Genomic DNA, 25,307 nt, shown 5'->3' on the forward strand with positions numbered 1-25,307 from the left:
CAAATAGCTCTTACTGTCAGAAAGCTTTTTTCCATATGTTTGGTGAGAATCTCCTATCTTTTAACTTAGAACCAAGATGCAAGCTCCTCCATTAGGATTTCTTTCTGTATTGACACTCCAGCTTGACCCACCCAAATTCAAGAGGCCTCACTATTGACCCACTTAAACCTGTGTAAGGCACCAGCTGGCTCATGCCAGGGAACTTGCACCATACTCTTTGCATCACTGAGAGATTCCACAGGGCATAGGATTGGCTGGCTGTTGCTCCACAGAGCCCTACTGACAGTGACTGGAAAGAAATGTTCAAGTAGTCAGCCAGGAAGAATTGGGTGAACTGGGTTGCTGATAGAAACCCCGCTGTTCTTACGTAAGCCATGCCTTCCCATTGTAACATGAATTTGGAATCAAAATATATTTTGGCTAAAAAAAAGCCCTGCACAAAACCCCTTGGCTTATTTGAACAACATTTTTGCCCTGGAACCTGCCATGTTCTGCATGCGATCCACCCAAGTTCATTTTTTAAAAAAGTAAATAGCAAAAGAAAACAGAAAGAAGAATAGTGCTCTGCTGAAATCAGTCTCCACTCCACCCCACATTTCTCAATTTCTACCTCATTTTCAAGGAACTCCTGATTTATTGATTTATTTTATAATTTTTCTGAGTGTAGGGTTTTTGGACTCACTGTATCACTGTGGGGTGGCCAAGGTTAGTTTGTGTTTTTCTTTCAAATAAATATAATCCCAACGCAATGGAAGCACTCTGGCTGCCTACTCTTTCTGATCTGCATTGGAGGCAAAAGCTCATGATGTTTTTCCTGGGCTTTAATTGAATCCTAACTACCCAGGAGGGCAGAGGAGTGCAAATCAATGATGAGAAGATGTGCTGAAGAAGAGAAAGGACACCCCTTGACCATCTCAGAAGTAAAGTAAGTGCAACGAAAAAGCCCAGTGCCTCACCTTTGGAAATTTCAAAAAATTATCACCTTTAGATAAGTTTCCAGTGCAATTTATTTTCGCATTAATTGATGCAGAATAGTCAGAGGAGTGGGAATGGGAGGAATTCTTGACACAGTGCTTAAAAAAAATATGGAATGGGATGTTTGATATGCTTGTGTGCTCCATCTATCAATGATGTGCCTACTGAGATTTAGCTGCGAGCTGAACCAGATTATAAAACTTTAATAATTGTCTGCCATTCCCTCAAAGCACTGAAGAGGCCACGTTGTTCTCCAGTTTATATTTGATGTTCGATGCTGCTGAAGTTATTCCATTTTCAATCCAACTGGGAAGTCAGTGAGAAGAGAGAAAGTAAGCGAGGCTTTTCCCTTCTACCACGGCAATTAATGTCAGCTGGAATGATTACAGTTTGGAGTGCACTCTGGATTCTGCTTCATCTAACTAACATATCTGCACATGCTCACTGCTAAAATAATAACTTCTGCAGCTTGCTTTCCCAGAAGAGCCTTCCTTCAGCACACTCAGTAAACTAAAAAGCCACTGTGCAGAATTACAGGGCCTTTTGTTGTAGGGTTGTCTCCTTGTTTATTTTGCATGCAATTTACATGGTTTAACACGTATACCTAGTGATCAGGAAGATTCATGGCCATTGTCAGAGTGTAGTAAAAATTGTGGCCCCTTCAAGGATGGAGAACAAATGAAAGAAGGAATGAGTAAATAAATAAATGCAAGCAAACAAGCACCAACCAACTTTGGTTGCTGTAAAGTTTAGGAATTCAATCTTTGCAGATTCTAATGTGTAGTGACCTGATCCACACCTCATTGACTAATGGGCTTATCAGAACCAGCTTTCACACTCCCTGAATATTCCAATGCAGTGCTTATCTCTTTTTTAAAAAATGTGGTGCATAGTTTGAGAGAAAATGTTTTTAGAAATCTGTATATATTTATTATTTTTATGCTGTCAACACAGAGAACTTGGGTTGTGGGTTGGTATGTAACACATTTTAAAATATGTATCTAAATGTAATTTTGTGCTTTAAAAAAATGAAATTATAGGTTAATAAAGAAAGAGAACAGATGAAACTTCTGGGTGAACAGATGTGAATGTGACATGGGTTACATGACTTACTTATGAGTAGACAGGGTTAGGATTGCACTGACAGTCTATGAGAAGTGAACTGATTTTTCCCATTCCTAAAACCCTGTGTGTTTACACTCTGTCTCAGCAATGTCTACGCTGGCTTGGTCATGTCCACAGAATGGAAGATGGCAGGATCCCCAGGAACACGCTCTGGAAAGAGCTGGCTTCCAGGAACCAGGTCCACTGACAGACCAATTCTGTGTTAGTAAGAGTCTGCAAACATGACATGAAGGCTGACAACATTAACCCCAGCATGTGAGTGCCATCTCTGAGGGGGGTGACAAGAAGGCACCCTGCGGGGGGCTTGCCCCACAACCCCGGGCACAGCAGCATGAGCTGCTGCCATTGCACAGCCACGTGAGGAGGATCCCTCCACCATCCGTACAGCACATGCGTGGCACAGATGTACATAGTGGTCACACGCATGCGCCGTACATAGCTGCGCATGCACCGCCGGACAGTTTGATCTGTCCCTGTGGGCTGTTTGCTTGGTCCCTCAACACCCGCATCGGGTGCCAGAGAGTCTTCCTTCGCCCCTGCTTGAGGGTGATCGTAGCACCTGGAAACACAGTCAGGTTGTGCATCCATAGCAGTAACCAGAGGATGAATGAGTGCTGGGAGGAGCACAGAGAGAGGAAACACTGTGGTGCATCTTCAGCAGCACAACTGGGCACCTACATCTGTCCCAGCTGCAACAATACATGTCTCTCCTGTATCAATGTCTACAGCCATGACAGGCACTGTAACACTCCGGTCTGAGTTCACCTCAAATGCACACTTCTCCATTGTCTCCCTAGACAGATGGATGCCTATCTATCACCAGACACAAACTTGGCGGGGGGGGGGGGGAATCTTCACTTAAAAGGCTTTCTGGGAAAGGAAGGGCATCCTGTATACGCAGAGCTCATATGGTTCGAACATGGTGCTGATAATGTCAAGATCATGGGATTGATCCCCATATGGGTGCATATTCCTGCATTGCAGGGAGTTGGACTAGATGATCCTTAGGGTCCCTTCCAACTCTATAACTCTATGATTCTATTTATCATTCTATCAAAAAGATCATGGGAATGGTACCTGTTTGATATGTGGTGGGAGTTACAAAGAATAAATGTGGGCATGCTAACGACCCAGCTATATCATACAGAAGGGACCTATTGAAGAGATTATATCTGCAGGAGGCTATCTTCACAAACAGCAGTTCTCAATATTCTTTGGGAGAAAGGCATGCATTCCAAATCTGTGTTGGATGTGCTTTAACAATATGGTGCTCATCTGCAGTTTGTCAGGATCCAGTCCATTCCTTTTGTTGATCTCCGGCACTGTGGTCTAAACTACAAAGCCTAGGGCTTGCCGATCAGAAGGTCGGTGGTTCGAATCCCCGTGACGGGGTGAGCTCCCGTTGCTCAGTCCCTGCTCCTGCCAACCTAGCAGTTTGAAAGCACATCAAAGTGCAAGTAGAAAAATAGGTGCCGCTCCAGCGGGAAGGTAAACGGCGTTTCTGTGCGCTGCTCTGGTTCGCCAGAAGCAGCTTAGTCATGCAGGCCACATGACCCAGAAGCTGTACGCCGCCTCCCTCGGCCAATAAAGCGAGATGATCGCTGCAACCCCAGAGTCGGTCATGACTGGACCTAATGGTCAGGGGGTTCTTTTACCTTACTCTTATAATATTGTATTTTTATGCTTACATTTTAGCAGCAGCTGTGCGCAGACATCCTGCAGTAACACACCTTATAAATAGTGAAATAAATACCCAAAGAAGGCTGTCGGGTAGAGGGGCTCCAGCCTTACTGGCAGAGATTTCTAGGCAGCAAACACTGAAGGGAAGAAAAGAAAAGAAAAAGTCTGATCCCCCCCCTCCAAAAAAGGCAACAAGCAATCAAACCTCATTTCCTTTCAGAACTTTGAGAGGCTGCTTTAAAAGCAGGTATTTAAAAACCCTTTCGTAGTTAAGCTTCCTTGATGGGGTCCGTTTTAAGCAGACAAATGGCTTTAGAAAGGTTTGAGGAGAAATGTAAATAGCTAATCTTGCCGATCACACAAGAATGGCAGCAGGCAAAACAATGAACTACACTGCAGGGCCTTCAGACCTGAGGAGAAACCCAGACGAGGGGAAAGCTTTGTGGACTGAATTAATGAGCAAACACAAGCTTGTTTATGAACAGCTCAGGCTCCTGAAGAACACTCAGCAAGTCAATAACCAGCAAGTGGGGATACTTGAATAGCAAAGGGTTGAATAGCCATGGAAAGGCAAAAAAAGTGCCTAAGACTTCTCAAGAACAGCAATGAGGTGCTAAACCTGCTTGACCTGAATTGCTTCACTTTGCAAGGAAGGGGTTAACAAATGGCTTGCTCCCCCATGGAAGGGTGGCAGTGGTGGAATTGTGCACACAGAACATTTCAATACTGAGCTAGAAGGGGGCAGTGGTCTTTCTCAGTATAAACTATTCCTTGTGCTCTTAAGCATCCCACAGTGTCCCTGATACACCACAGCCCCATGCCATTGTGGGAAATTAGAATAGGGACTACCAGAACTAGGGATGGGGGGGGGGATATGCTCAGTTCAGTTCCCATTTAAAGGCAAACCTACCTAATCCACACTTTCCAAAATTATCCGCAAACCAAAAGGCAGCCATCTTATGAATATTCACTTCTTTAAATTCTGCTATGTACTTTTCAGTCATGTGGTCTGTACAAATATGCAAATATTAGGGTAAGGTGTGAAAAGAAATACACTTTCCCCCCTGAAAATGCATTCTATTAATATAAATTCTTTGCAGAAACAAGACCATTTAGTACTTCTTGTCAATGCGTGTTAGTTAGGAAAACACATGACATCACCATGCTTTGAATATGTGCATGAAGTGACATCACAATATGCATCGTCCTGCCCCAATTCCAGTATTTATTATTCTTTAGATTTTATCTTATCTTATTTTACTTTACTTTATTACCTACCCTTCACCATAACATCAAGACTTGATTACTACAATGTACTCTATGTGAGGCTACCTTTGGGCCTAATAGCAGAAGCTCCAACTGGTGCAAAATGTTGTGCCTGGATGTTTGGTGGCGACGTACTACTGCCAGCATATGACTGTGGTCCTTGAAAGCTTATACTGGCTGCTACATGTTACCAGTGCAGATTCAAGGTTCTTGCAATAATTTACAAAGTCATTAACAACTGAGGACATTCCTTATAACCCTGCCTAGTCAGATGTGTTAAGCCTGTCTGTGACACCCCCCCCCCCATGTCTCAGATGCATGGGTTGTATTCAGTATTGTAGGCCAGCAAGGATTAGCCAGGCCTCATCCATGTTGAACTCAATTTTAGGCACCTAGAATCACAGAATTGTAGAGTTGGAAGGGACCCTGAGGATCATCTACTTCAACCCCCTGCAGTGCAGCTGCCCTGGATGGGGTTCAATCCTGCAACCTTGGCATTATCAGCACCACACTCTAACCAACTAAGCTCTTTCTATTTCAGGCATTTGAAGGATGTTTTCTGTTTTCATGATTAACTGTAATTGATTTTATCTATAGTATGGGGTGTGTGTTTTATAATCTTTATGTACATCACTTAGATTAGAACCTTTGGTGATTAAGTGGTATATAAAAAGCTGAATAATGAAAAAGTGCCAAGGACTGTTTACAATCTAAAAATGCAAGGCTATAGCCAATGTTACTTAGAGTAGACCCACTGAAATTTATGGACATGAATAACAGGTCCATTAATCTCAATGAATCCACTCTGGGTAGAATTTAGCTGAATACAACCCCTTATATTAAGATTATTTGAAATAATTCACAATCAGAATAGGATGGGTCCAATTATTCACCGGGTGTCAAAGGCCAGGGTATTGAAGTGTGTTCAGCATATGACAAAAGCCATGCAGATAAAGTGCCAGGGACACCTTTGTAAAAAGGAAATTCCACAGTTTAGGAATTAGGGTCAACACACACATGGGTGGTACCACTATAATGGGTGAGAAAGTACTGAATCAAAATCTGAGTCTTGGTTCTAATGTCTTCTAAAATTCAGGCAATTGGTTAATTAAACTGAAAGAACAACTCAGATCTGTTTAAAAATCTGATTTGTTGTTTGTTTTTCAATTTCAGTTTGGGCTTGCTCTCATTAAGATAATCACCGCTTGCCACTCATTTCTTCACTTAATACGTACAGTCTGTGAAAGGAAAGCTTCTGTGATGAGATGCTAGAAATTCTAGAAACACACACACACACAACCACAAATGTGTGTGCGCACACGCACGCACACACACAGAGTTTTACATAGATTGGCAAAAACTAGTAAGCCCTACCTGCACTGTAGGAAGGAAGTTCAGGAGGTTATTGTAAGAATCACAGTGAGCCATTTGGCTCAGCAGGTAGCCAAAGGTTGTGCTTTCCATAATCCCTTCAAACCGACCTAGCTCTGTGGCCATTGAAGTCAATAGCAAATCTTGAAGAGAATCACTACAAACTTTGGATCTTTTCAAATGTTCCCTCCCATATAGAAATAGACAATAACTTTTGTACTCAATGTGAAAAGCATCCCAAAATAGATTTGGAAATGAATGGCTGCCTGCTTTGATTTATGGCTCAAGGCCGCTGCTTCTCCAGAACATAAAGGTAAAGGCAAAGGGACCCCTGACCATTAGGTCCAGTCGTGACCGACTCTGGGGTTGCGGCGCTCATCTCGCTTTATTGGCTGAGGGAGCTGGCGTACAGCTTCCGGGTCATGTGGCCAGCATGACAAAGCCGCTTCTGGCGAACCAGAGCAGTGCACAGAAACACCATTTACCTTCCCGCTGGAGCAGTACCTATTTATCTACTTACACTTTGACGTGCTTTCGAACTGCTAGGTTGGCAGGAGCAGGGACCGAGCAACGGGAGCTCACTGATGGGCTTAATGTTAGACATTAAGCATTGGAATCAGTGGTGGTCAGTGATGGGCACATTTCCCTCAGCTCAGTTTGAAGTTGGGCTTGACAAAATGAGGAGTTTTGCAAAACCAAAAGTGTCACAACTCCAAATTCAGAACTCCTGTTCATCTTATCAGAATGGTGAAGGAGTCCATACCCTCCAACATTTCTCCAATGAAAATAGGGACATCCCATTCCATAATGATAATTTTACTATTTATACCCCACACATGTTACTGGGTTGCCCCAGCCACTCTGGGCAGCTTCCAACATATATAAAAACATGATTAAACATTAAACATTAAAAACTTCCTTATACAGGATTGTGTAGGGTATGGAGTTATACAGGTCAGATAACTCCATACCCTCCAACATTTCTCCAATGAAAATAGGGACATCCTAAGGAAAAGTGGGACGTTCCAGGATCAAATCAGAAACTGGGATGCTTCCTCTATATCAGGGACACTTGGAGGGTCTGGGAGACTGAACACTTCCACTCTGTACACCCAAACACCCCAGGCCACTAGAAACACATAAACCTCTCTTGCCTCCCTTCTCATCTGCAAAAGTAAGCCAGCAACAGTTGTGACTGGCCAGTAAGTGCAGTGAGGCTGCAATGTGATTTTTCTGGAAGTTTCTGTCCTGTGCCTCTTAATTCCCTCTTCCTGGCACCTAGAATACTGCAGTAGCAGCACCCCAGGTGCCAGGAGCCTTAGAAAATTAGTTTGAGGGACTATGGTACCTAGAGAACTACTTCTCCCAGACTTCCCAGTGCCTGGGATGCTGCCATTGTAGCATTCTAAGGGAGGGAAAGGAGAACTTTCACAAAGACCTCATGCAACTGGGGCTGCATTCATTTTTATATGACATTTTACACAACTTAAAAACCCCTTCTGAAAATGTAGAATGTAGGGGAAGTTTAGTGCTTCTTTCCATGTTATTTGCTTCCATAAAACACATGCTTATATCCCCATTAACTCAGGAAATAGTGGGAGTTTCATTTTGTAACTTCATGTGAAAAAATTTGGGGTGGTATTCTGCCATCCAGTTCTTTCCTGTCATTTAAAATTTTGTGTGGAAATTATCAAGTAAGGACATGTTGGGGAACTGGAATTGCATCTTGAGGCCCCAAGCTAGCCCCCCATGAAATAACTACACATGGACACAGAATTAAGGTTGATGGGTAGCATTAAGGTCACAACTTTATTGATTGCAAATTAAATGTGATATAAGACTATAACAGACTATTGCCCCAGTTGACAGAGTCTATGTAGGTAAACCCATAGGGGCAGCAACATTGGGGTTTTGGCCAACAGAAGCTTACCGCGAGGTTCCTGTGACCCGGCATGGCCCTAGCCCATCAAGCGGACTTCGGATGAGATGTGGGGGGCCCAGATTCCTTTAACGGAATACCTTTTGATCACTGAGGGGCAGGTGATGGCTACACCTCCCCTCCACACACAAAATTAAGCCAATGCCTAACCATCAAACCTGGAAAGTTGTGATGATTGCTAAGGGGGTAGGCGATAAACCAAGTGGCCAGTGCCAATTTTCCAAATGGATAAAAATTCCTACCCGTCCCCTGTCCCAAGACAGGTGATTCACACAAAGTCCAAAGCAAGGCTGAGAACGTGCACTAAGAGTGGGAGGGCAGGTGTTAAGCGGTGCCAATCCAGTGCCTAGGGCACTCTTGCACTGATGCTTATATAATTCCTTAACCACCCCTACTCCTTTCCTGATTGGCTGTGACCCGTGATACCTATTTAGAGAAATGAAACTTAGACCTAGAAACAAAACCCACTTAGTCAGGGGTGTGTCCAGGAGCCCAGTCACAAGGACTGCCTTCTAAGGATGATCCCATTAAAGCACTGTCTGAATGCAACCTATATCCATTCTTGAACTAGATAGCTTTTTGAAGGAAGGACTCCTACAAACAGAGGACTCTCCCTCTGTAAAGTGCAACTGTGTAATTGTGTTTAGAGCAAGACTTTTTAACAGGCCTTCCTGTAACATAAGATCACACAGCAGCAGTATTCAGAGAAAACTATATATTTTTTATAAGATATTTATTAAAGTTTTCAAAGTATTACAAAGTAATAATAATAATAATAATAATAATAATAATAATAATAATAATAATAATAATAATAAATACAAAATAGAAATGGTTAAAAACAACTCATTCTTTCCATTACTTATTTTTCATTAGCTTATTTCCCGGACCTCCTAACGCCTCCCTTTTTTGTATTCCAGTTCAGTTTGTTGGTTCAGCAAATCCTTACCCTCTTTGTTTATCCTAATCATTGATCTTAAAATATTGTAACATTAAATTTTTGCCTATTAATAATCCATTTTTCATATTCCCTTATAGTATTACAGCTGAAAACCACTTAATTTCTATCCAACATCATTCTAACATTCATTAATTTTACAATATTTCTGTAGATAGTCTTTAAATTTCTTCCAATCTTCTTCCACCGACTCTTCTCCATGGTCTCGGATTCTGCCAGTCATTTCGGCCAGCTCCATGTAGTCCATCACCTTCATCTGCCATTCTTCCAGGGTGGGTAGATCTTGTGTCTTCCAATACATTGCAATGAGTATTCTTGCTGCTGTTGTGGCATACATTAAAAAAGTTCTGTCCTTCTTTGGCACCAATTGGCCGACTATGCCCAGGAGAAAGGCCTCTGGTTTCTTCAAGAAGGTATATTTAAATACCTTTTTCAGTTCATTATATATCATCTCCCAGAAAGCCTTAATCCTTGGGCACGTCCACCAAAGGTGAAAGAATGTACCTTCAGTTTCTTTACATTTCCAACATTTATTATCGGGCAAATGATAGATTTTTGCAAGCTTGACTGGGGTCATGTACCACCTGTATACCATTTTCATAATATTCTCTCTTAAGGCATTACATGCCGAAAACTTCATACCTGTGGTCCATAACTGTTCCCAGTCAGCCATCATTATGTTATGTCCAACATCTTGTGCCCATTTAATCATAGCAGATTTCACAGTTTCATCCTGAGTATTCCATTTCAACAGCAAGTTATACATCTTTGACAAAATCTTAGTTTTGGGTTCTAACAGTTCTGTTTCTAATTTTGATTTTTCCACCTGGAAACCAATTTTCTTGTCCGAATTATATGCCTCCATTATCTGATAATAATGAAGCCAATCTCGCACTTTGTTTTTTAGTTTCTCAAAACTCTGCAATTTCAGTCTATCTCCCTCTTGTTCCAGAATTTCCCAATATTTCGGCCACTTGGCCTCCATATTGAACTTTTTCTGTGCTTTTGCTTCCATCGGTGACAACCACCTTGGGGTTTTGTTTTCCAGTAAATCCTTATATCTTATCCAGACATTAAACAATGCTTTCCTAACAATATGATTCTTGAATGCTTTATGTGCTTTGACCTTATCATACCACAGATATGCATGCCATCCAAATACGTTGTTAAAGCCTTCTAAGTCCAAAATGTCTGTATTTTCAAGAAGCAGCCATTCTTTCAACCAGCAAAAAGTTGCTGATTCATAATAAAGTTTAAAGTCTGGCAGGGCAAATCCACCCCTTTCCTTTGCATCAGTTAATATCTTAAATTTTATTCTGGGCTTCTTGCCCTGCCAGACAAATCTAGAAATATCTCCTCCACTTCTTGAAGCAATCCATTTTGTCCACAATTTGCAATGTTTGAAACAAAAACAGCATTCTAGGCAATACATTCATTTTTATCGCAACAATACGACCCAGCAGTGAAAGCTTCAAGTTTGACCAAATTTCTAAATCTTTTTTGACTTCGGCCCAGCATTTTTCATACTTGTCTTTAAATAAAATTTTGCTGTCATATTAATCCCCAGGTATTTCACTTTCTTAACAACTGTCAAACCTGTCTCATTCTGAAACCTCTCTCGATCGGTGTTAAATTTTTCTCTAAAACCTTAGTTTTTAACTTATTCAGTTTAAATCCCGCAACCTGACCAAATTCTTGAATCAGTTCTAAAACCCTTTTAGTACTAGATTCTGGCTCCTGTAATGTCAATACTAAGTCATCCGCAAATGCTCTCAATTTGTACTGTTTAGCTACGACTTGTATACCTTTAACCAACTGGTCCCTTCTAATCATATTCAACAAAACCTCCAGGACTGATATAAAAAGCAATGGGGAAATTGGGCAGCCTTGTCGTGTCCCTTTTTCTATCTTAAATTCTTCCGTCACTACATTATTTACAATTAGTTTAGCCTTTTGTTCTGAATAAATTGCACTTATACTGTTTTCAAAGCCTTGGCCTACCCCCATCCCCTGTGGGTTCTTCTTCATAAAACTCCAAGAAATATTATCAAAGGCTTTCTCCGTGTCCACAAATATCAAAACTGCTTTAGTATTTATGTTCACTTCTAGTTTTTCCAAAATATCAATTATATTCCTCAAATTGTCAGACAAATGTCTTCCCGGGAGAAAGCCCGCTTGGTCTTTATGAATCTTTTCCATCAACACTTTTTTCAATCTCTTGGCTAAAATGTCTGCAAAGATTTTGTAATCCACATTAAGTAGTGATATGGGGCGGTAGTTCTTAAGCTGAGTCTTTTCAGTCTCTGTTTTCGGTATAAGTGTAAAGTACGCCTCTTTCCACAACTCCGGTGCCCTTTTCCCTTCCAATATTTCATTGCAGACTTCCTTTAAAGGCTGTATTAACCACTCATTCAAGGATCTATAATATCTAGCAGTCAGCCCATCCGGTCCTGGAGATTTGCCCAATTTCATGTTTTGGATGCCACCTTCTACTTCCTGTTCAGTTATTTTATAATTCAACATTAATTTACTTTCTTGAGAGATTTTTTGTAGTCCATTTGTCTTGAGAAATCGGTCTATATCCATTTCTTTCTGTGGCCCTTGTGTGTATAATTGTTTAAAATACCTCTGGAAACAGTTTCTAATCTCAGCTGGGTTGTGTATGTTCTTTCCTTCCACTTCTAAATTTGTGATAGTATTTAGTTTTTGTCTTTTTTTCATTTGCCAGGCCAGCAATTTCCCACATTTATTAGCTGATTCAAATGTTTTTTGTCTCATTTGTTTAATTTTCCATTCTATTTCCTGATTCATCATTTCCATATATTGTACTTGATATAACTTTATTTCTCTCAAAATCTCCTGCGACTTTGGTTTTGCTCTCAATTTTTTCTCATTTTCTTCTATTTTTCCCCAAATTTTGTCTTTCTTCTCATTTTGGCTTCTCTTCTTTATTGCGTTCTGTTGTATCAGGAACCCTCTCATAACAGCTTTGCTTGCGTCTCTGATTACTCTTTTTTCCACATTGGTGCTCATATTTATCTCAAAATAGTCTCTCAAGGTTTTTTTGGGCCTTCTTAAGCACTTCTTCATCTCTAAGTAAGGTGTCATTCATCCTCCATCTAAAGGAGCCAGTTGGTGTTAGTTTCATTTCCATCTTAACAGCATTATGGTCGGAGCAGGTTTTTGGGCAGATTTCCACTTTTCTTGTCTTTGGTGCCATTCCTCTAGTTACCCATATTTGGTCAATTCTAGTCCATGTTATCTTGGCTTCAGAAAAGAAAGTTCCCTCTCTTCCCAAGGGATTCTTTGTTCTCCAAATATCGACTAAGTCCAAGCTGTCTGTCATCTCGAAAAATATTTTCGGTAGTCTACCATCCTTGGTGACTACCTGTCTTTGTGCCTTATCCATATTTGTAGATACTACTCCATTCATGTCCCCCATCAAGATCAGATTGTAATCCAAATAATCCAATAAGGTCTCATGCAACTTTTTAAAGAATTCAGCTTTCCCCTCATTCGGTGCGTAAATTCCTACTATCAAAAATTTCTCTCCTTGAACTTGAATTTCAATTGCCAGAAATCTTCCTTGGTCATCTTTAAAAATAAATTTTGGTGATAGTCTCTCCTTTGCATAAATCACAACTCCTCTTTTTTTAACTTTGTCAGATGAAATAAACTCCTGTCCCAATCTCTTATTAGTCAGTAATTTCCTGTGTAACCTTGTTACATGTGTTTCTTGTAAACAAATCAAGTCCAATTGTTCCTTTTTTAATAAATGAAAAACACTTTTTCTCTTCCGAGGAGAATTTAGACCATTACAATTCCAACTTAACAGTTGCAGAGCCATGATGGGGTTACTTCGCTTTACCTCCAACTGCGCCAAGTGTCTGTTCTTGTTCTGTCAGTGGTGTCACTTTCTCTGGACCATGCAATCCAAAAGATAAGTTTGCTATATCTAGTATTCCTTTTTCCAGTGCTTTTGGCTCTTCTTCGAATTCTGCTTCTTTCTGTAGATCTTCTCCGTGGTCCTTCAGAAACCTATCTTTGTCATTGACTGATCTTATTTTTATCTTTCTTCCTTTATATTTAAAGGACAGGCCTTGAGGAACTTCCCACCTAAAGATGATTCTATTTCTTCTCAACAGGGCAACTAAATCTCCGTAGTTGAGCCTTAAGTCCAAAAGGTGTTTTGGAATGTCCTTAAATATCTCCACACTTGACTCGTCAATTTCTAAAGTCTTTTGATAATGCAGATTCAAGATTTTGTCTCTCTCCTCTTTTGTACGAAGGGTAATCAAGCAGTCTCTCAGTCTCTCACCTTGTTCCTCCTTCCTCCTCTTCCAAGTCTAAATGCACTCACTATCTTAAATTCTTCCTTCCCCAAATCCTGTTGCCAGAAATCTGCAAATTCCTGCGTAAGGAAATCAGCCAAATTGTCTTTCTCACGTTCTGGTACAGCCCTGATTATTAAATTTCTTTCTTTCTCCTTCAATTCAATCATAGACAACGTCAAACCGTGGTCCTCAAGTTGCTTATAAACCGGTGGTATCTTCTCTTGAGTAGCAGTTGCTATATCTTTTGCTTCTTCAGCTATCTTTCGGGTCTATTTTCGAGTCTATTTTTCAATAGACTCTGTGTTGGTATTTACCTTCTGTCCCAAATTATTAATGCTTGTGGTATTCTGGTCAATTTTAACTGATGCTTCGGCTACTTGTTTATTTGTTTCAGCTACTTGTTTAGCTAAGTTTTCCAAAGATTCATTAATTTTCCCAAGTGCCTGTGCCAAAACGACTTCGGACGACATAACTTTTGATTTAACTTGTGGAGGTGCAGCCCCTGGTATTCCAGATATTCCAGAAGGACCAGATGTTGAAGCCCTTCGCTGCAACACAGTATCTGTCCGATAGGGTCTGCCAGACCTAGTAGTTTTTTCCTGCATCAACTCTATCTTTCCTCTTCCATCTGCCATAACACTCTCATGAGAGTCCAAGGTCGATCCCACAGCTGAAATTTGTTTTGAAATGGAAAATTCCTCTAGCCCAGTTGTTATTGTAACAATGTCGAGCCTCCTCTAGGGGGACACAGTAACAGCCAAAGCTTGCAACTTTAAAAAAGGAAAATAGTCCTTATAGGTCCCCCAATTCACATAAAAACAACAGATTCAGTTGCACTTAATCAGTTACTTTAAAACCAGGAGAGGTTCAGAAACACTGTATCTCTTTTGCAGAGTTAGCTGTCAAAAGTCCTCTGCTTACCGACAGGCTTTCCACAGAGCTGCATTCCTTATCTCGGGGCAGTCCGTTCCCAGGTTTTAAGCGGTGGATTTTAGCTTCCCTTTCCCCTTTTTTTTGCAGATAAATACAGTTCAAACCTTTCCCCCCTCCTCTCCTGCAATCCGGAGGGGAGATCGCTTTCCTGATGTTGAGATTTAAATCTTTTTTCAAGCGTCTTTCGAGTTTCCGCTTACAGTCTCTTTGCTTTGATCTATTTACAAGAAAGGAAGGCAGACTTCCTGTTTATACCTTCCCGCTTCGGTGCCAAATTTACTTTTTTCCCCTTTAAATCCAATTTAATCCTACTCACAGGTAGTTGCTTTCAAAGTCAAATTGTCCCAGGAAGAAGTCAGCGCTCTCCGATAACGGCTGTGCGGCTTCACTCCACGGAAGAAGCAGTTGACTCTCAGCACCGCGCCACTCACCCCGTCTCGCTCCGGAGCCCTTAAAAGGGTTCCTTTCGCAATTTGGGGGGGGCGCAAAAGGTGCCCGCCGAGTCCCCACGTTCACAGGCTTCACCCGCCTGTGATTTTTAAAGGGCCCCCGCTTCGCCGCAGCGGTCAGACCCGATCCCGCGGAGCTGGTCCCTCAGGGACTCAGAGGGAATCCACCATTATTGATGGCGCTAACCCGGAAGTCCCCAGAGAAAACTATATCTCTCATATTCACATTATTTTAATTATTGTTTTCATTCTTATTACCAGTTCATTCATGCCAGGCATATGTGTGCTACAATGATTATTCAAAAGTATGGAGTTAGGCTGATGAATGTTGACAATGACCAACGGATAGTCCATCTCCATTGACCTATTTCTGGGTGATTTTTCACCTGATGTATGCAAGAATGTCAACCTTCCATTGAAACTGCTAATATTTTTGGACGCTCACTGCAATCCATAATGGTGTAGTGTCTGAAGCACCACCCAACTGCATTTAAAACTGAAGTGGCCAAAGAGTAGAAGCATATGGCCTCATTTATTCAAAAGATGTGGCACTCTTTTTTTTTTTTTAATGGCCTGTGCTACCGGGGTTTCCATAAGGCAACATCTCCCGAGTGTCATATTTTACACTGCTCTGGTGTTCCTTGCTTTTCCTGATGATTTAGTACAGCTGCAACGAGGCAAACAAAGACATCTATTTTGTTGTTATGAATTGATCACCCAGTGGATTTTGATAAATCATTCCTTTCTTCTTATATCATGGAATTACTGGATGCTGAATATGCTCATGCCACCGAATAATGCCTTGTAATATATCTCTTGTGTTAATGCTAATGCAGACTAAAGAATAATTATTTGCTCTTTTTATAAAGCAAAAAAGCAAAAAGCAAGCTGTCTGTATATAATGCTTTATTGTCATGGCAAACCATTTAGGTTTCAGATTATGGCAACATGCTGAGCTTCTTTTCTCCAAATTACTGAAAATACCTTAAGAATTTAAGCTATTAATTTAACAGAGCTAATAATTCACAGTTAATCAAGTTCATGGTAAGAAATTAACTGCCATTTTTAAATAAAAAGGCTCGGTTGAATATGCATGTCTATCTACATGGGTGATTCCTATTAAGTGCAGGGGGGGCACACCATGGAATTATTAGTTAATGAGTTAGTATTTCTAGATGCCTTTCCAAAAGGGTGAAAGAAAGAAGAAAAAGCCCTAAATTTCCAGTGAGCATAATTACCAAAAAAAGTGCTGTGGCAGAACAATCATCTTTGGAAAAAAAAGACTTGAAAATAGGTCAATGCAATTCAAAAACCCATTACAATGAAGCACAGATTTAATATTTCAACTGTAACTCGCAAGAGATTTGTTCAGAATTATGGGGTGGTAAAAGACAAGCTCTGGAGTGAGACCAAATAGCTAAGGACTCTACTAGTGATGTCAAAATGATGGAATAATATGATATAGGTGCATCTTGTATAGGGAACTAATTTGGTTTAGTTTGCATTTTAATGTGAAGATATCACAACAATATGTGAACTGAAAGACAGCTTTTCTTTGAAATCTGCACCTCTCCAAATGTTGTGATGCAGTCGTCCAAACAAACATAGCTGTCAATTTTTCCCTTTTCTTGTGAGGAATCCTATTCGGAATAAGGGAATTTCCCTTTAAAAAAGGGAAACGTTGACAGCTATGCAACCAAATAACATGTATAAATATGTGTATATTAAATTTTGCTATAAAATGCTTCTGTTAGTGAAAATAACAAAGAGACATGCATTATGTTAGGTTGCTTGTGTAACACAAAGGGGGAAGTATCTTCCAGCTTGGAAAAACACCAAGATTTGCAAAAGTACCCCCCAAAAGGGAAGGAAAAATAGCAGTGGCAGACTTTGGTTTCAACGGTGCCTTGTGTGGCACTAAAATTTGAGGGGGTGTGGGGGAAGCGCCTCTCATGCCCCATTCTACAGCATTGCTGTGACGCTCCCTGCAGCACAGCACCCATTGTGACCACACTAGTCATACTACCCTAAAACTGCCTCTGAAAATAGGCAGCTGGAGTGAGGACCCCAAAGTGGCCTAATCCAGGATGGTCACAAGTCACTAAAAATTATTTTATGCAGACTTTTCTCTGACTTCATGCAAATCCAAGGTTGTGATACAGCATGACAAATCCTCTAGTCGGGGCTGTGTGATGACAGCCGTGTGTGTGTATACACAGTTACAAAGGTTCTCTGTCACTCCACAATCTTTGCTGAGCTGCAGCAAGATTGCAGGGGGGTTCCGTGAGCTCACCCAGAACTTGTGTTCCTCCGATCATCAAGATGCAGCAAAGACTGGAGTAGCTTGAAGAAATATGATTTACTCACATATTTCTGCCTGAATTTAGATGGAGGGAGCCCAGATCTTACAGCGTGGTCTTCTCAAGAAGGGTTCCAGCAGTGTAGCTCTGGAGTCCAAGGCATTTTCTCCTAGTTTCATGAATTTATGAGTTTGCTCAAATTCTAGCTCTTTGTTGAATCTAGAGAGTCTGTCCCTCCCCCAAACTCACTCTCTCTCTCTCTCTCTCTCTCTCTCTCTCTCTCTCTCTCTCCCTCCCTCCCTCCCTCCCTCCCTCCCTCCCTCACACACAAACACATCCAAGTAGCCTTTTTAACCACCCAGCTTAAATATTGTGGCTCAAGTGGTAATATTCTTACAGCAGTACCAATGATCTAGAAACTAATTCCTTCCTGTGACAGTGATACATCACCTTTCTGTTCCACGTTACCACAGGACTGAAGCTATTAATTTTTCAGGCTACAATGATATTGAATCATAGCAAGACTTTTGTATGGAATTCTCAAATATCTTAATTATTTGCCAGGTTTGTGTGAGCGAGTCACTGCTTTTCTACATCCTCTTTTTTTTGCAGGATGAGGATGGGGAGTTGCATATGCATTTGGAATATCCAAGCAACTTCACACGCCCACTCTGGAGATATACCGAAGCAGCTCTGGATAAACCAGACTTTCAATAACCTATGGAGTTATTTATTTGTTTATTTTTGCAGCGCTGGCAATGGGACAGTATCATCCACCATGCCTGAGGACAGCAGGCTGTCTTAGAGCAGAGGTGGGGAAGGTTACTTCTGGAAATGAGCTATCAAGGACCACATGCCAACAGTGAGTGGGGCCAGAGGCAAAAGTGTTTAGAGCTAGAGAGACAAATTATGCAGAAGGCTAATTTCTACACACACTTTCACATACTTTGCTATTGTCTGTCCTTGCAACAAAAAAGGCATCATCAGAGTTGAACAAAGCACAGTTTGGTTCTTCATCTCTCAAGTTCTGAATCTGTTTGTGATCTCCTCCTCCTCCTCCTTCTCATGAAAATTCTCCTAATATTCACATTTTTTGTATACACTTTTGCCTAATGTACAGATTTCTTTTGCAAAACATTTTCCCCTAACATAATGGGTTTTCTGTCTGTTCATTAATATAGTGTGCATTTCTATGAACACTATATACTTTTTTCTTTTTCTTTTGGTACACATTACTTGGTTGGACAACTACACAGCATCTCCACCCCCATTGTTCTACCCGGACACTGAGATCCAGCGCCAAGGGCCTTTTGGCGGTTCCCTTATTGCGAGAAGTGAGGTTACAGGGAACCAGGCAGAGGGCCTTCTCGGTAGTGGCACCCGCCCTGTGGAACACCCTCCCACCAGATGTCAACTACCAGACTTTTAGAAGACATCTGAAGGCAGCCCTGTTTACGGAAGCCTTTAATGTTTGATGCATTACTGGATTTTAATATTTGGTTGGAAGCCGCCCAGAGTGGCTGGGGAAGCCCAGCTAGATGGGTGGGGTATAAATAAATTATTATTATTATTATGCAAAGTGTGAATTTTGAAGTGTTGTTTCAATTTTGTTTCATAAAGTGTGAATTAGGTAGGCTCATCTTTAAATACTAACTGAATTGAATTTCCCATATATCTATCCTTTCCCCACTTGGGATTCCCAGCAACTGGCATTCAGAGGCATAAAAAGAATGAGTACGACTTCTGACCATGGTTGGGGAAGAATCCAACCAGATGAGAAGTGTGCCTGGTCAGTCTGTTGCCCAGGTGCTTGCTGCTAATGCAGCTCCCACTTCTTATGGTCCTTTAAACTGGACTTGGACTAGACATGGGGTACCTCAAATAGAGGGCAGCTGTCTATAAAGTAGGACACAAAGTACTCTATTTCTGTGGCATGTACTCTGTAAAACCAAGAGCAGCCCTCTTTCCACTTGCAGGCACAATAAAAACTTCAGGGAAATTCTTTACAAAGATGTCTCTCATACACACTCACACACCTCCACCCCACACTTTTAGACAGCATCAGTAAAGAATAAGACATTTTGTTTTGCATTAACTCTTATTATTGCTACTTTTCTGCTAATCTCAAGCAATTTATTTTCTTCACAAGTAACTCTCTGGCTTTTAATAGTCTAAATCCAGCACTCGGGAAAACGAACAGTTAAGTACTGTGGCGCAGCCTGTGAAATTCAGCAATATATTCAGCATTAAGACTCTTCCTCTACCACTTGTGCAGATTATCAGCTTTTTAAAAATATGTTGTCATGGTGGTTGCTGAATGCAGAAATGAGTGAACGAAAGGTTCTGTAGTGCTGCAGTCCTATATTCCGCTATCTGGGACCTGGAGTAAGCCCCATTCAACTCAATGGCACTTAAATATATAGAGAGCGCTAATAAAATATTTAAAACTGTTTACAAAATCAATAATGGAACAGACTCCTCTCCCTCCCCCCCCAACACCCCTACCTTAATTTTATGTGGTTTCTTTTATTTTTGCAAATTCACTGAATACATTAGGAGATGAAGAGTGGGATTGTGTTTAAATTATTAAGGGTGGTCACATTTAAAGGGTAACTGATTGATTGTGGTTTCTGTGGACTAGGGACCTACTTTATCATTTGTATTCGGTGTGCATACTCCATGTGGGACTTAATGTTCTCAGAGTGATTTAAAACAAAGGTAGGCAAACTAAGAAACATGATGCAAAAATGGAAAAGAGATGAAGAATGAAGGTGGGAACCAAGCAAAATCTAGGTACTGATGTCAATGTAGCAAAAAAATATTGGCAAAGAAATGCTTTTTGGAATGTCTCCCAATCTACAGCAATTTTCTGCACACCCCTTCACATCAGGGAAAAGACTTGAGATAGTCTTTTCAAGAGGAGGGTGTTGAGGATCACATGGCCTTTGGAGCACAGTGGGAAGGGGCATGTAGCTGACTATTTAAGCTTGTCCCACCCCTAATGCCGCCTGCCCCTCCTCTGTGGTGCCTTCCCTCCTTTGCTATACTATATGGCTTTGCTAGTTCCCTTTTGTGGGGGATGTATGGGAATTTTGAAGGAGCCCCTTCTTGACTTTTGGGCCCCATCTTTTTTGCCTACTCCACACAGTGGGTCTCCCACCTTGATATGCTTCCTATTGTGTTAATTATTTGATTTGTTTGGCATTTAGTGTAGGCAGGGAAAGGAAGTTAAAAACCTAATGGACTGGTACCCTGAGGCATGATTAGCTTAAATGCATTATTGGGTCACCCTTGACCTGATCTGATAGAGTTGTGTTTTTTTGGTGGTGCTCTTTAGGCCTGGTGTGGCACTTTGCTGAATGCTGAACTGCGAGGCCTGGGTGCATGTGTGAGAATCCCACCCCACATCTTTGTCTGGGAGCCCATAGAGTGCAGCTCATAACATGACCAGTGGATTGGAGGGGTTCTCCCCTCCTAGATCTTTATTCAAACACACCAGCCTGTATTTTAATAAGTTGGTTAAAGAGCTTTACAGATCTTCCATTGCTATAGTCAGTAAATATAACCATTTAACCATCTTAGTGTCACAAAAGAAGTTCAGAAACAACATAACGATATGAGGTTTTGTGGGGCCCTGATCTAACTGTGGGGTATTGAGATCATACTTCAGCTGAGGATAGGGGAAAGATCCATGAATGACACCGATTCACTAATTATTCACCGTCTTCAATCCATTGCTAATTAATCAGAATAGAAAATTGAAATAGAACCATTCTTCCCAACTGGGTAGATTTTCAACGACAGGGAACTTTTAATATGGAGCACGTTGCCAACATAGCAAGATGTCCATTGTCACTTTTTAAAATGTATTAATTTTCAAGAACATATCCTTCCACCACCCACTCGATGGAACAGAAAAAAAAATGTCTGCCATTTGCACTAAAGAGGTAAATTACCGGAAAGGTGTGATAATGCCATTCTTCCCAATGTGCTGCAGATGAGTACCTACCATTAATCTAAAAGACTTAATGTTGTTGTTTAACTTTCTCTTCTTGGGTGGTCAAGAAAGCGGTCTTCACCAGAGTAAAACCTAAAATGCTGGCATCTGTGAATTGATTTTCTTTCATTCCCCTGCTGCAGCATAACTGTTAATGAAGTTGCTGGGTCTGTTGAGATTCTGGAGATTTATTTGTTGTACAGAACTTAATGTCAAGATGAAGTGTTATTGGTAGCTTTACTCTGATGGTTTTATTCATGGAGCAGAATCCTGGAACGCATGGCAGTGGAGCTCAGCTCCATATATCACTCCTGAAACATAGTTAAGCGCCTAATTTTAACTTCACTTAAAAGGAAACAATTGCATTTAACATGCAAATATTTTGTAATAAAAATGGTTTTAAAGATAATTTACAAGAATTATTCAGCCGTATAATCGCAAAGTAAAATTAAAGGACTGTTTTCCAAACCCAAATAATTGGATCTAGCAGAAGTTGATGCAGTGAATTAGCTTTTTGTGTTACCACTCTCTCCACAATGCGCACATAACCAGTTGTGAATATACTTGTAAATGCTGTGTTTTGATTTGAATGCCCAAATCAAATCATATGTGCTCTCTCTCTCTCTCTCGCTCTCTCTCTCTTTCATTCAACAGTTTTACAACAAGCAGAAATCAATAGAGAAACAATTCCCTGGTTTAGAAATGCAGTGACAGGAGAAACTTCCCTTCTTGATTTCTGCCATCCCTGTTAAAGGAACAGATCTTCAGTATACAAACAATGGCAACTTAAAATCAAATAAGACATATTTAAACTACAGTGGCACCTCGGTTTAAGAACAGCCCTGTTTACGAACTATTCAGTTTACGAACTCCACAAAACCAGGAGTAGTGTCCTGGTATGCAAACTTTACCTCGGTCTAAGAACAGAATCTGAACGGTGGAAGGTCTCATTAGGGAAAGCGCGCCTCAGTTTAAGAATGGTTTCGGTTTAATAACAGACTTCCGTTACAGATTAAGTTCATAAACAGAGGTACCACTGTATTTCATATTCTTTCAATAACCTAAGACTCAGCTATACATCTGCAAATAAACCGTTTTAAATATGTTGTAAAGTGCAATACACAAATATTACACTAGATGACGAAACTGAGCTTTGCAAAATTCAATGTATTTTTCAAATCATTTTTTAAAAAAGCATTTTCACAGTGGTTTTTTATATGTGTGTAGATTCCACCCTAGTTTTTCATGACCTCTCAAACTCTGGTCATTTTATGGAGGAAAATTAAGATATGGTTCACATGTGCATGCATTTCAACTAAAACAAGGGCACAAAGACTCTAATGATGAGGTCTGAAACCAGTGGCTCTCTGAATATTGCGGGACTGCAACTCCAATCACCCATGTCCTTAGGCCATGCTGCCTGGCACTGATACGTCAACTATTATTGGGAGTCAAATTACATCTGGAGGCTTCTTGGGTTCCTGTATTAGTTTGTAGCTTGTAGAATAGGGACGTTGGAGAATTCTGATGGAAATCAGAGCAGAAATGGCCATCGTCAATTTATTCATCCCATGTCCAAAATGGAAATCACTCCAATCAGTATTCACTGTTGTTGTTGTTGTCATTGCTTGCAGCCAAAAAGCAATGAAAAATTGATTACTCCCCCCCCCCAATTTGCATTGCATTTCTGTACCTTTGCATCAAAATGAATGGGGTGGGATAGCATAAGAATAAGATAATTTAAATAATTTGTTATGTATTTTACATAAATTGCATAATTTTGCCGCAACAGACAGAAAGATAAAAAAGTGAACATGAACTGCAGCAGAATGGAAGCAGTGCTGCATGTGACAAATATTTAGAGGTGCTGCTCAATTCAGTATTCTCACTGGAGGCCCATTTGGCACCAGTGGCAAGGAATGTCTTTTTCCAGCTTCAGCTGGTATGCCTTCTGTGGCCATTCCTGGATTTGACTTCAGTACATTCTAAGTTTTTTTCTACCTCTCCAGACCAATATTCTGAAACGCTTTCCTTTCTCTGTTCAAATGCATGACTTTGCTACCAGGGAGAAAGAAATGAACATAAAATTGTACAAAATAAGGACATCATCTTGGCCTGACTACTTTTTTTTTGTCCTCTTAAGAATAAACAAAGAAACAAAAAATATGTATTTAGAGAATGTATATGCTAATTTTCACTTGTGTGATGAATTATCTTAGCAGTGTTCCTATGAAACACAATACAACACAATATAAGCTCCAGTCATTAAAACAAAATCAAAGCAGGAATGGGGGATGGGAAGCACAGCAAAAATGGCCCAGAAAATGCTGGAACACTTCAAGATCTGATCTTACCTTTTTTTTTTTTGTTAAGATGGCTGGGGACAGGGCTGGCACAAGATACTTTGGCATCTGAGGTGAGCTACAAAATTGTGCTCTCCCCATGAGAGAAAAGGAGTGAGTGAAGATCTGCATCAGGAAAAAGGGAATGAATGAAAATCTATATCAGAAATAAGGTGGGGAGGGAAGAAAATCAACCGTACCTGACTGGTAGGGAGCTTGGTTGTAGCCAGCCTCTCCAGGTTCCCACACCCCAATTAAAAGTCCTGGGGAGGACATTATTTCAGTTTTAATGCTCAGGGGCTGGGATGACAGCAGAATGCTGTAGAAATGCTTAATGGAGAGTGGAAAAATACAGTGTCAGCCCACCCATGAGGCAAGGTGAGGTGACCACCTTGGGTGACAGAATCCCCAGAGTCAGCAAATGGCCCCCCAAGGAATACATTGCCCACTGCTCCTGCCTTTGCTGTGGTGGCAGAAACTGCTGAGGAACACTCCTTGGAGGCTGGTTCTGCCTCCTCCTTGGCAGCCCCCTGCCATGCTGCCTCTAGGGGTGAAATGGTGGGAGCTGACCTCTGGGGTCCCCTGGGCTCTGCAACCCCTCAGTGTAATTCAGAGCAGCCCCAGTTTCCCCCAGTTTCAAATTCTGTATTCCATACTTTGTGCTTCAATATTTGTGCTTCAATAATCATTTTTATTGTAATTTCCCTTGGGTTCCTATGCCTTTGTCTCCCCCCCCCCCTTACACTTGGTCACCCCCTCATCTTTTTTTTGTTCCTGTATTGCTATAAGATAAGGCAAGGCATCATATCCTTCCTTCCCTCCCACTAATCTGTCCTCCTCCATCAATTTTATTGTAATAAACTTTCTGAATTTTGCTTGCTTGGTAATGAAATTCTAGATGCTGCAATTGCAACCACCAAGTTCCTTCCTATTTTTAACACACTGCAGAACTACTTAGTAGCAGTCTATTCAACAATCTTCTGAGAACCCACCAATCAAAGCCAAAAGCCACTTACAATGGAAGAATGAAATGGAAACTCACCCATGCCCAGACCTTATGCTATGCTATATATTTTTTTACATTACAGAAACAGTTAAGCCTTCAGTGGTAGGCAGACTAGAGAACTATTGACAGCTGATAGGGAAATTACTTTTGCACAAGCTCTGTAGAGTTCTCGCACCTATTAGGCCTTGGTGGGAAAAGGAGATAACTTTACTTAAAACTCATTCTGGGCTTTGTGCCAGAGTTTGACAGAGTTTACTAGAGAAAATGAGTCCTGGCTTTCCAGTTATTCAAATTTGGATTTGGTGTTTGACAATATCCTGCTGTATGTGAGTGAGGATGGAAGGCAGGAGGAGGGAACAAGAGGAATAATTGACTTTGATTACACAAATCCTCCAAGGGTGGTACCTCACCAAGAAGCAACTTAACAGGACAAAATGTGGACATTTCTGGAGACGTATTTCACTGGAAAGGAGCAGTGAAGGTCAATTGGGGTTGGAATCCTACACAAAGTCATCAGAATCTACTAGGGGTCAGTTCAGGTAAACAGCCCCATGATCATTCTCATATTCTAACCCAGACTTCACCAACCTGATGGCATCCAGGTTTTCTGGACTACAACTCCCAGCCAAAGC

The sequence above is a fragment of the Podarcis bocagei genome (assembly GCF_964188305.1).
Source record: "Podarcis bocagei genome assembly, chromosome: Z".
NCBI classification, from domain to species: domain Eukaryota; kingdom Metazoa; phylum Chordata; class Lepidosauria; order Squamata; family Lacertidae; genus Podarcis; species Podarcis bocagei.